A 13647-nucleotide genomic window follows, 5' to 3' on the forward strand; every position below is an offset into this window, starting at 1 on the left:
ACACACACAGTAGACTTTCAGATAGTGACCGACAGACTTGATCAATTGGAACTAATACAGGATTCCGATGTCATCAAAGCAGATGTTAAAAAATTGAACGAAACCACACGTAAAATACAGAAACAAATTAATGCTTGTGACACTAAAAACGATGATGAGGTAAAAATACTGACTGAAAAATATGATGAATCGGCCAGTCGTATTGATGTTATTGAAAGTAATAATGACAGCAAATCAGATGATACTTCACCGATTTCGTTTAATCAAACACCTGAATTCCAAAATTTACAGCAGACGATCAGTGAGATAGATTCGTCCAATAATACATTACGTAGAAAATTGTCAACTTTACAGCAAGAAGTGACAGAGATGAAAAATGTTTCAGTCAATAACACGTCACAGCATACGGCACATTCCGAACATTTGTCACACTCACACAGCCAGTATAATTTAGGTAATTTACAGAGAGTATGTGAGTTGGATTCCAAGCAGTCACAGACAAATAGATTCTCATACAATCCTGAACCTGTTCAGACATACAGAGACGATAATTTTGATTACAAGCATTTTCTATCCGTGAGAAAATTTAAAGTATTTAAAAATGACAGAACACAGATTCACCCCTTGGATTGGATACAACAATTTAGCTTTGCTTTTCCACCGACTTGGCCTGTAACGCACAAACTTGAATTTATCTGCAGTTTTTTGGAAGGCGAACCGGCAACTCGTATGAGACTGATCGCGAGACAATGTTACTCGGTAGAAGAATTTCAGAATGCTTTTCTGTCAGCGTATTGGTCGAAGACGACACAGCGTGGAATCAAGGATCAATTAATTAGTTTACCGAATTATGAGAACTCAAATTTTTCCACTGTCACGCAATTTTTTGAACACATGGTCCAACAAAACCAGTACTTAAGTGAACCTTACAGTGAATCTGCACTTATTCAATTATGCATTTCTAAATTACCACGATCATTAAGAGTGTCACTTTTAACGGGTCAGCAGAAAGAAAACATTTCGGCATTCAGAGATCTGTTACAGCTCTTGGAAGTTCAATCGGATTATTCCTTCATAAACAAAAATTTTTCATATAATAACCAAGGTCAACAAACATACAGCAATTACGATCAGCCACGCAATTTCAATAGCAAAGCTAATAGACGCTTCAGGAACGACAACCACCAGAACTTTAATAATAGACAAAATTTTAATTATCAGTATCGTCAAAATTATCAGCAACAGGAACCACGTTTTGGTAGCAATAGAGGTTTTTCCCATCAACAGCAACAAAGCCAACCGGTTAGCATACCTAACCAACAATGTAATGTACAAGGTCAACCAAGCTTTAATGTTTCGCCGCCTACGCGTATAGCGTCGGCCCCAACAAATAGTAATGGACAGCAACAAGGGAATCAGTACGTACAGAAAACACACTATTTCAATTCCTATCGCAATGCACCGTATAGAAACGACTATAATGACAGACGTAAAAGTAATGAGCACAATTTTCAGCGTACGTTTAATAACAGTCGGTCTTATCAGCAGCAGAATCATCCACAACAACAGATTATTATGAATGAACCAGACAGTAGATATCATCCCGAACGCAATACGTCAGGACGAAATAACAGAACAGTACAAATAGTGGAAATGCCACAGAATCCTCCTGAAAATAATAGCACGTCAGATAGAATTTGACTAGATACAGTACAGGTTGCATCTTCCAGTAACGCAGGCATACTTTTGACATGCAGAATCTTGTTCACGAAAATGTTATTACTTTTGACGACATCCGAGACACTCTTTTGCAGGAAAAACCAGTTATTCTAGAAACCATTTCACACCCTGTTATTGAAGTAAAAACTGGATCATCCAAATTTTCAGCAGTAATCGATTCTGGATCTCCTATGTCAGTCACAAATGAGGAAACTTTCAACGAATGTAATGAAGAGAATATCTACCCTACGTTACCATTAGGCAAAACTAAAGTAAAAGGAGCAGTATCTGGTAAAGGAGTAGATGTAAAATTACAGACACACTTATCACTTTGTATTGCAGGTCATACATTTCACTCAAATTTTTGGATTGTTCCTTTATTGACGACAGACGTTATTTTAGGTACGAACTGTCTGGTACAACACGATGCAGTTATTGACTTTCAAAACTCCTATTTAATGTTAAAGGATGAAAATGTACAACTGGCTTTAGAATTTCAGCACTCTTTATCTGCAGAAGAACAAACAATTAATCGTACAGAGGTCATTCCGCATCACGTAACATAGACTGTCATTCCACATTGTTGACAGATACGTACGTAAACAACTATAATACTCCATACGAAGCCGACTGTGACGTTATACAGATGATTTCTGATAAAGTTAAACAGAGCAGTGCAAATACAGACGACGAACGCACGCAACTACACAAAATTCTTTTACAGCAAGCTCCAGTTTTTGACAACGTTCCTGGTACTATGTCCGGTTTTATGTATGAATTTCAAGTTAAACAGCACGACACATTTAAAGCCAAGCATTATCCCATTCCGTATATTCACAGAGAACAAGTTAAGAAAGAATTACAAGCTATGATTGACCAAGGAATTATTGAACCGGCAGTTAGTCCGTACATAAACCCGCTCCATATTGTTAAGAAAAAGGATGGTTCACTTCGCCTCGTACTTGATTCGCGTCACATCAATGACATTATTATTAATGAAACAGATCGCCCACAGACACTAGAAGAACTTCTACAGAAATTTCATGGTACTGCTATTTATTGCACATTAGATTTGAAATCGGGATTTTCGCAAATTCAACTCCATCCGGACTGCAGAAAGTACACGGCTTTTCTCTGTTTTGGTGACTGTTATCGATTTTGTAAATTACCGTTCGGTTTAACTATTTCTTCAGCAGTATTTTTTCGCGGTTTGAATACAGTACTTCCGACAGAACTTAAAGACAGCATCACAACGTATGTAGACGACATTCTTATTGCAGAAGCTAACTGGTCTGAACACAATCTGATTCTTGAACAACTGTTACGAACTTTTCGTGCACAAGGACTCACAGTTAATCTCAGTAAATCGCACTTTGGTAAAACTTCTATAAAATTTATTGGACATGTAATTTCAGCAGAAGGCATTGCGCCTGACCCGGAAAAACTTCAAGCTTTACGTGACATTACTGTTCCTACGACGAAGAAACAACTACGGAGCTTTTTGGGTTTAATGAACTTTTTTCGTAAATTTATTCATTACTCTGCTTTAGACACCCCTAGATTATGTCAATTGACAGGTAAAAACATTATTTGGTCCTGGGATAGGCAAGCACATTCTGAATTTATGAACTTGAAAGAAGCTTTGTTGAATGCACCACTTTTATCACATCCAGATCTTACTAGAAATTTTTCCATTGCCACCGACAGTTCTAACACCGCTTTAGGCGTACATATTTTTCAGGAAATTGAAGAAGATGATTATATAGTAATTAAAAACATCGCCTTTGCGAGTCGCATTCTGTCACCTGCTGAACGCAATTATTCTGTTACAGAACTTGAAACATTATGTGTTGCATGGGCATTTACGAGATTTCGGCATTTTCTTTATGGAAGACGTACGACTGTTTACACAGATCATAGAGCTATACAGTTTTTACTTTCGGCTAAATTTCCACACGACAGATTAAGTAGATGGAAACTTTATTTGCAGGAATTTAATTTTACAATTGTTCACATTCCCGGTACACAAAATATTGTAGCAGACGCACTATCCCGTTCTCTCAGCAACAATCAGCAAGACATCGCAACCAACTTCTGCAAAGCAAATTTCAGCGTCATGTACATTCAACAAGTTGCATTTGAAAATTTCATTTCGTCATCATTACGAGACATAGCGCAAGAGCAGAGTAAAGACAACGTGTGGAAAGAAATTAAACACCTTTGGTATGATAGGAATAATGTTACCATTAGAAACCATTACACTGTACGCAATAACATTCTGTTTCGCCGCTCTCACCCTGACAGCAACAATTGGTTATTATGCATTCCTGACGAGCTTGTTAACAAATTAATCTGGTATACTCATTTAAGTTACGCACATTACGGAGCCAGAAAATGTTTTCTTAAACTGAGACAGAACTGTTATTTTACCAACATGGAGAAACGTATTCGACGAGTTTTAGTGTCATGTAAAATCTGCCAGAAAGCTAAGTCAGATACAACTTCACATATTCCTCCACTACATCCCATTGTACCTGTTAAACTGAGACACATGGCCGCTGTAGACATTTTTGGTCCGATTCTCAGAACTAATAGAGGTTTTTGCTACAGCTTTGTCGCTGTTGAACTCACTTCAAAATTTGTTACCTTCACTCCGTTACGCAAAGCTACTGCTAAAACTGTTTCAAAAGCGTTTGTAAAACATTCTCTATTTCATGTAGGGCATGTATTGAAAGTAATTTCCGACAATGGACCACAGTTTCGATCTGCTATATGGACACGTATGTTACGAGCTAGAAACATTTCTCCAATCTATATATCCAGGTACCATGCTTCTTCGAGCCCTTGTGAACGATTAATGAAAGAAATTGGTAAACTGTGCAGAATATACTGCCATAAAAAACATATTGATTGGGACACACACATACTGTCATTCCAGGATGTAATTAATTCCATACCAAATGAATCTACTTTGCTATCTCCGTCTGTTATACTGAAAAATGTTGAACCACCTAACAAAATTAAAGAATTAGTAACCTTTCCTACATCTCTTCGACTACGACACCATGAAATAATTGACATTGCGCTGAACAACATCAAGCGTGACGCAGAGCGCCGGAGAAGACAGCAAAAACAGGTTTGTACACGCCGTGACTTTCACATTGGACAGAAGATATTAGTACGCACACATTATTTATCTAATAGAGGAAAACGTAGATGTAGTCAATTTGAACTTCTATATTCAGGTCCATATCGAATTCGCAGCATTCCTCACCCCAATGTAGTACACGTCGAAACTCTGAGAACCAGAAAAACCAAAGGGAATCACGATGTTTCCAACATCAAACCCTTTATTGAATGAACATACTTTATGATTTATCACACTGTAATGCTATTTCCTGATTTTTTTTGACCACTTATGCAATTATATTCGCATCAACACATCCTTATGATTATCGTATTTTTTCTTGGCAAGTGCCTGGCTAGGTAAGGTTAGCAGGTCACTCTTCTTGTCGTTACACATCAGACCGTGCACATTTTTCCAGATGAACTTACACATTTTATGACCACTTATGCAATTATATCTATGTGATTACTTACTGATGATTGTCATATTTTTTTTTGGCAAGTGCCCGGCAAGGTAAGGTTAGCAGGTCGCTTTTCTTGTCGTTACACATCAGACTGTGCACTTTTTCCATTTTTCATGTATGTATGATTATTTTACTGTTTTGTTCGTATGCACTATGAAATATTTGAGATATAACAAACACCAGTTGACTTTGACATTTTGCCTTATGATATCTCAACATCGTGACTATTTTACATTTTTTTTGCTGTTACATTGTGATACTCTGTGTACATTTTTGCACCTGCACACTGTCTATGTTTTTGACATATTACGTTTTCTGTCATGCTATGCTGTATGCTCAATTATATCACTATAAACTAGCTTTTATTTAATGGGTATATGATTTAAATGCAAGACATTAATCATTGTTCATCATTTTCAGAAAGAAATAACGTGTAAAAGAAATAAATTAAACAGAAATGGGAATTTCACCTTCGCAATGAACGAAAGAAGATACAATACCTCGTCACGAAGAGTAAATGGATCAGAATTAACAAGCATTAACAAGAATATACTATACACATCGTATGATAGCAGTCTTAACTAATTTTTTCTTTCAGAATACGAGGCGATTGATGCAGGCTGTCAGACAGAACTACACATCATAGTTTTAGTGATGAAATATGCTAGAAATAAGGAACTCTATACTATGAATAGTTGTATAATGAATAATGAAGTGACTTTTTTGCAGTTGATGATGAATGATGATGAATAGTGATGCAAAATATGCTAATATGGATAATGAAGGTTTTCTTTACAGATGATGATAATAATGGAGTTATGGTGAACTGAATAATGAAGTTTTTGTTTACAGGTGTTGATAGTGATAAAGTTTATATGGCCACTAAACACACCACTTTTAAGTTTTTCTTTGCAGATGAAGATAATGTTGAAGTTTATGTATTTATGCTATGTAGTTATTTAAGTATTTGTTGCAGTTCGTTTTCACAGTATGTCTTATGTCGCATGGTATGATGACTGAAGGTTTTGGAAAGGACAACTAGAGAACATATATATTTAATACACATTTCGTTACCTGTTAATTCGAAGTTCACTACTTTTCAGCATAATATGCGTTTCTTCTTTCAGCTTAATAATCCATTTTGTATTTTTGCAGGAGAAATTTTTCATGAAATTAATGTGCTATAAGCAGTTGGTCATTAAACCTGCGTCATTTATGAATGTAATCACATATACTCTATTTGTTTCATAACCTTGCTACAGCTGACTCATGACGAATGATGTTACCCATCTTCATTTGCAGCAATAAGTCAAAAGCAAATATTGTTATGCCCAGCAATTAATTATCGATCCCAACGCAATGCATTGCTAGCACAAAAAAAAGTATTACCAGTCCCAAATAATGCTAAGAGAGTTATGAGTAATACTGAATGATGTTTTCTAATCACAGACTTTGAGTAATAGTTACAGAGTGTTACATTTTTAATATGTCTTATGTCACTTGAATGATGAGTTCTGAGTAATAGTGAATGATATTTTGTAATAATGCACGCATGCTCTACACTCATTAACTCCTGTTTTGATTGATGGCTTCTGATGATTTCTAACTGATCAGTGAGTGCCAATAATTATTTTTAAATATGTCATATGTCACTTGAATGATGAAAAATGTTTTGTAATATTCAATACTTGCTGACCAATGAATGCCACTGTTTCTTATATTTTAAATTTGTATTATGTCACTTTCATGCTATATATATGAATACCAGTAGCTTGATGCTACACTCATTAGCTCCTGTTTTGAATCATGACTTCTGATGGTTTGTAACTGGTCAATGAGTGCCAATGTTCTCTGTAAATAGATAACTTATGAACATTATTCTGTAATACTTCATACATGGTACAGAAATGTTCAGTAACTGGGCGATGAGTGCCACCAATTACTCAAATCAATTGATAGACTAGTGTAATTATCAATGATGACTGGCATAAGACTTAATGTCCTTCACCTTCTGACCTAATTACCAGAAATTACTGCAATATCCGTTTGTCCTGTCTATCCTCATGATCATGGAGCACTATATTTGGTTTTTGCACTAATTCTACGTTGGTGTACCTTACAAGAACGTGGTGTTGACACGACATGCTGTCCACCACCTTGAGCGATAAAGATGTTATTATGGTCCCATTGTTTGGTGTACCTAATGTACTACCAAAATGATAACATGGAATATTACTATGACATTTCAGTGTCTTGGCTACACTGATTAATACTTCAGGGAAAAGAAATTCAGATTGTCTCACTTGGTGTTGTGCTTCTGTAGAAAGATATGGAGTTTCAGTGCAGCTGCGTGCAACCTAATGTGCTACAACCATGATGCAATTCTTCCCTTTCCTATCCTAGTTCTTGTAAAATAGTAAAAAAACCTACAGTGCGTGTGCACTTTATGTCATTTGTTAATACGATTTGTACTCATTGCCTATACATTTTGTGATTTCCAGATATGTTCTGTACTACAGTGCGTGTGCACTTTATGTCATTTGTTAATATGATTTGTATTCATTGCGTATACATTTTGTGATTTCCAGATATGCTCTGTACTACAGTGCGTGTGCACTTTTGTCATTTGTTAATATGTTTTGTACTCATTGCGTATACATTTTGTCATTGCTTGATGTGTTCTGTACTCAGTGCATGTGCACTATATTTTATTTCATGTTCTGCACTTATATGTATATATTCTGTGATTGTAAACTTAGTTAAGTAAGAAAAATTTGTTGCTCATGGCAAGTCCAATTGACTCACTATCGCTGCCAAATTTTTGCCCCCCCCCCCCCCAGTGGAGCGTTATGTAAGAGGAATGCGCTATATGCGCTGCCTGCGATAGGCAAGGCATAGGAGAGTCTCTGACCAGAGAGCAGTATGTTATTGCTTGTCGCTAGTCGGCAGTAGTCTTCTGTAGTCTGCGTGAGTCGGCAGTAGTGACAGTAGTCTGCAGTAGTCTGCGTGAGTCGGCAGTAGTCTTTAGGAGTCGGCGCGTGTCTGCGCTTGTGTGCAGTCTGGTCTGGTCGGGACTCTGGAGGATGAGTATTATTGTAGAAGGTAAAGAAGCAGCCTTGCGCATATCTAGTAATGTATGTTAACTGTCATTCAATTTCTTTTAAAAAATGCCCCAATAATAATTTTTATAATATAAAGTAATTTTTTTTTTTAAAAAGCATTCATTTCAATTTAAAGATTTTATCCAACGGATGATTATTTCTTTCACAAATCACAAAGCATAGGCGATCATTGCACGGAGCTGTGCCGAAAATTTTTTAGGTAAGAGCAGATATATTCGCAGTTTTTCATTGAGGTAAGAATTTATGCTTTTTTATTCAGAATACAGGGCCGTGGCGCAGCGCTGCTGTCGTCATAAAATTTACCAGGTTACTGAATTTTTTTATTATTTTTGGGTTTAGGAATTTTACAGTTTCGAACTTAACATTAAATGAGAAAAGAATTTTGTGGTTACGTTAAATGTGAATGCATTTCTGCACGGAGACAATAAATGGGAACCAATTTTGTTCAGAGGTTACAATATTTAAGAAATCTTTTAATTATTATTTCCGTGGGGAGGTTGCACTTGGTTCATTTTAATTAATATTTTCGTGGGGAGGTTACACTTGGTTCATTTTAATTAATATTTTTGTGGGGAGGTTACACTGTTCGCAAAATATGGAATCGGTGGGTATATGGTATGGGGTGCCATTGGTTACACGTCTCGGTCACCTCTTGCTCGCATTGACGGCACTCTGAACAGTGGACGTTTCATTTCAGATGTGTTACGACCCGTGGCTCTACCCTTCATTGGATCCCTGCATGTTGTAGGTCCTGTACGGGCCTTTCTGGATACAGATATTGTTCAACTGCTGCCGTGGCCAGCACATTCTCCAGATCTCTCACCAACTGAAAACGTCTGGTGAATGATGGCGGAACAACCGACCCGTCACAATATGCCAGTCACTACTCTTGATGAACTGTGGTATCGTGTTGAAGCTGCATGGGCAGCTGTACCGCTACACGCCATCCAAGCTCTGTTTGACTCAATGCCCAGGCGTATCAAGGCCGTAATTACTGCCAGAGGTGGTTGTTCTGGGTACTGATTTCTCAGGATCTATGCACCCAAATTGCGTGAAAATGTAATCCCATGTCAGTTCTAGTATAATATGTTTGTCCATTGAATACCCGTTTAACATCTGTATTTCTTCTTGGTGTAGCAATTTTAATGGCCAGTAGTGTATCAGCTGTATTGGAAATTTATGCGGAATCAGCTGCGACGAGCCGAAATATTTGTTGGACCAGGACTTGGGCCTGGGATATCCTACTTACTAGGCACTTACGTTAGCACTGCTCCACCTGGACACAGCTTTATTGTAAATGCGCTGGCTATATCGGTACGCTCCCCGGCTCACCCACACTCACACCTAAGGCCACATATCCGCAGTCCATGTCTATATCCTTCATGCTCGCCAGTTTGTGATTTCCGCTGGAGGTCGAACATAAATGTGCATCCAAGCTAATAGTTGAATGCGTGGTGTCTGTTCATTCGGACATGTTCGAAAGAACAGACACCATGTGTTCATAGAACGAAATAAGATATCCTCTAAAACCCTACACGACCTATATTTATACACTACTGGCCATTAAAATTGCTACATCAAGAAGAAATGCAGATGATAAACGGGTATTCATTGGATAAATATATTATACTAGAACTGACATGTGATAACATTTTCATGCAATTTGGGTGCATAGACCCTGAGCAGTCAGTACCCAGAACAACAACCATTGGCCATAATAACGGCCTTGATACGTCTGGGCATTGAGTAAAAAAGAGCTTGGATGGCGTGTACAGGTACAGCTACCCATGCAGCTTCAACACGATACCACAGTTCATCAAGAGTAGTGACTGGCGCATTGTGACGAGCCAGTTGCTCGACCACCATTGACCAGACGTTTTCAGTTGGTGAGAGGTCTGGAGAATGTGCTGGCCAGGTCAGGAGTCGAACATTTTCTGTACCCAGAAAGGCCCGTACTGGACCTGCAACATGCGGTTGTGCATTATCCGGCTGACATGTAGTGTTTCACAGGATCCAAATGAAGGGTAGAGCCACGGGTCGTAACACATCTGAAATGTTCGATTGGTCGATGTTGCAATGATTACAGTGTATTTTTCTTCAATGTATATATGAAGGTAAGAAAAAAAATTTTATTTCAAATTTCCTAAATAACAATGCCTCTTGGTCACAGGTTCAGTCAACAAAGCATCTGGCTTGTGTTCATGTATTAGACTGTAATTCTGGTTTCTATGTGCAGTTATAGTATTTCTGGTTTTTTAATTACTTCATTGTAAATGGTCTTTAAAATATCTTGTCGTATTGAGGAAGAACCGTGCCAGATGTGTACTTAGAATCACACTTCCACTCACAGAACAGTTACACTTGTGATTTGTTGTTTCGTAGCTTTTATAGTTGCTGGGGACTTAATTAATCGCCGGCCGTGGTGGCCACGCGGTTAAAGGCGCTACAGTCTGGAACCGCGCGACCGATACGGTCGCAGGTTCGAATCCTGCCTCGGGCATGGATGTGTGTGATGTCCTTAGGTTAGGTTAGTTCTAGGGGACTGATGACCTTAGAAGTTAAGTCCCATAGTGCTCAGAGCCATTTGAACCATTTTTGAACTTAATTAATCAATTGTGTTAATGGAAATTTCCTTTCATTCTTTATTGTTGTTCTATGCAGTCAGATTGCGTACTAATACTACTCAGGGCCAACCGGTTACGAGACTTCGTAACCGGACTAACAGCGACTAAAATTACTTGCATTTTATTTAATTAAGCCCCCATACAGCATATCACAGCATCTTCTTCCTGTCGGTTAAATTTCGCGTCTGTAGCACGTCATCTTCGTGGTGTAGCAATTTTAATGGCCAGTAGTGTATATTTTGGGACGACTGAAGCTGCTTCCAATTCCAACGGTCGGCTTACGCAGTATTAGGCATGTTAGCGTGTTGCGTTTTTGGCCGTTTGTATAGTTTTGTCCACACCGCTGAGGTTACCTGTAGGCTTTGTGAATGTACAGTCAGTAGCGTGTGTCAGGGAGAACTGACCTGCACGCCACGACACTGTAGTTCCGTCACTACTGCACAATAAGCTGTTTTTCTTCCGCGGCAATAAAATAACTCAGCGGGGAGTGAGACGTTAAATCTCGGTCAGCTGCCGTTTGCAGCGCGGACGCACGCGCCGTTATGACGTCCTGTAATGCGAGCAGAGGCCAAGGGCGGGTCCAACACGGGCGGCCCCAGCTGTCTGCGAGATTCATAGTGGCCCGGCCCGGCCTCGGCGTGCGTGGGCGGACCGCACAGTACAGTACGTCGCAGGACCGAGCTGTGCCGCTTCGCTGCTCGCGCCGGAGTCGTAAATACACCCAAAGGCTGCTAACGGTGCTCACTCACGCTACAATATGCTCCTTGAAAAGATCCAAGTTTGCTGTGTCACACGCTTTATCAGAGACGACCAAGAAGATCACTGGTATTTGTAACGTCTCGTGGCAAAACACACATTGTATGTGGTAAAAAAGGAGAAAAGAATAATTGAACTGGATGATTGTAATTGCGTGGACAATGATTGTGTGAACTTTATGTAATAAAGAGAAACCATTATGTGTCATGTTTTACACTTGTATAGAATTATGTACCGATTTTTTTAAAGATAATATCTGCGTCGGTGAGGACTGAAACCGCCACAGACGATAATTATTAAATATCAAACAAAGATAAGAATATGTCACAACGAATATAAATAGTAGTGACCGAACATTAATTCCTCTGTCGTCTTCTTGGAGTTACGTGAGTAGGAAGGGCCTGTGACGTTATATTGTACGCTTGTGTAGCATTCTTTTGTCAAGATTGAGAGACGTACGCCATTAGGTACTGATTTGTAAAGGTGTGTAATAATTTAATTTGTCTAAATGTTTCGAATATAGAGTCACTTAGTGAAAACTTGCATTATGATTTGTAATAAGCTTGCTTGGTATTTTATCCTATCCTTTTAAGACATTTTCAGCTATTTAAATATTCTTCGTGGTGCAGAGCTGCGCTTCGAACGAACGAGTCGCTGCCGCGGCGCATACAAACTGCATTAAATGAAACCAATCATATCGCAAAGAGCGGACAGGTAATAGTGAACTAAAATCATTTCTTTCAGCTTTCGGAATTGCAGGGCAGAGCAGCAGATTTTATGATGGGTTTTACAGGTGGACGCGGGCTGCGGATGATACATTTTAGTCCGCAGCTCGTGGTCGTGCGGTAGCGTACTCGCTTCCCACGCCCGGGTTCCCGAGTTCGATTCCCGGCGGGGGCAGGGATTTTCTCTGCCTCGTGATGACTGGGTGTTGTGTGTTGTCCTTAGGTTAGTTAGGTTTAAGTAGTTCCAAGTTCTGTGGGACTGATGACCATAGATGTTAAGTCCCACAGTGCTCAGAGCCATTTGAACCATTTTTTTATATATTATTAACAGTGCAAAAGATAATTTACCATCATAACATAAAAGAAATCTTGCTGTGCGTAGTTCTGGCCTGGCAAACATTATAGTAAAAACATCTTTTTCTCTGATAATAGTCTCACGTTCCCGTGTTAGTCGTGGTACTTATTGGTGTTTTACTGTTAACAAAAATCCACAGCAAAATTTTGATGTTGAACAAACATTGCGTACTGTAACATCAGTATTGATAACGAAATAATTTCCAATAACCTTTTCAATAACTCTAAAGTAAGGAAGATATGCTGAACTTAATGGCGAGTTACACTAGCGAAAAAATGTTCCTTTAATGGAAAGTCAGGTCCAGAATAATAAGAACATAATATATTTTGTTTGTTGATAATTAATGATCCAAAGAAAGTCACAGCACAACATCCCTAAAAAGTATTTCGGGGCTCTTTTCGTAGCAAAATATTTTATCTCATATATTAGTTGTTACAAAGCAGGGAGTCAGCGAAATATTGGTTTTCGTCTTCTTTTCCTGAACAAAGTGTCGTATGGGGCCTGGCAAACATTATAGTAAAAACATCTTTTTCTCTGATAATAGTCTCACGTTCCCGTGTTAGTCGTGGTACTTATTGGTGTTTTACTGTTAACAAAAATCCACAGAAAAATTTTGATGTTGAACAAACATTGCGTACTGTAACATCAGTATTGATAACGAAATAATTTCCAATAACCTTTTCAATAACTCTAAAGTAAGGAAGATATGCTGAACTTTATGGCGAGTTACACTAGCGAAAAAATGTTCCTTTAATG

Source organism: Schistocerca americana, chromosome 2 (genome assembly GCF_021461395.2).
Source record: "Schistocerca americana isolate TAMUIC-IGC-003095 chromosome 2, iqSchAmer2.1, whole genome shotgun sequence".
NCBI classification, from domain to species: Eukaryota; Metazoa; Arthropoda; class Insecta; order Orthoptera; family Acrididae; genus Schistocerca; species Schistocerca americana.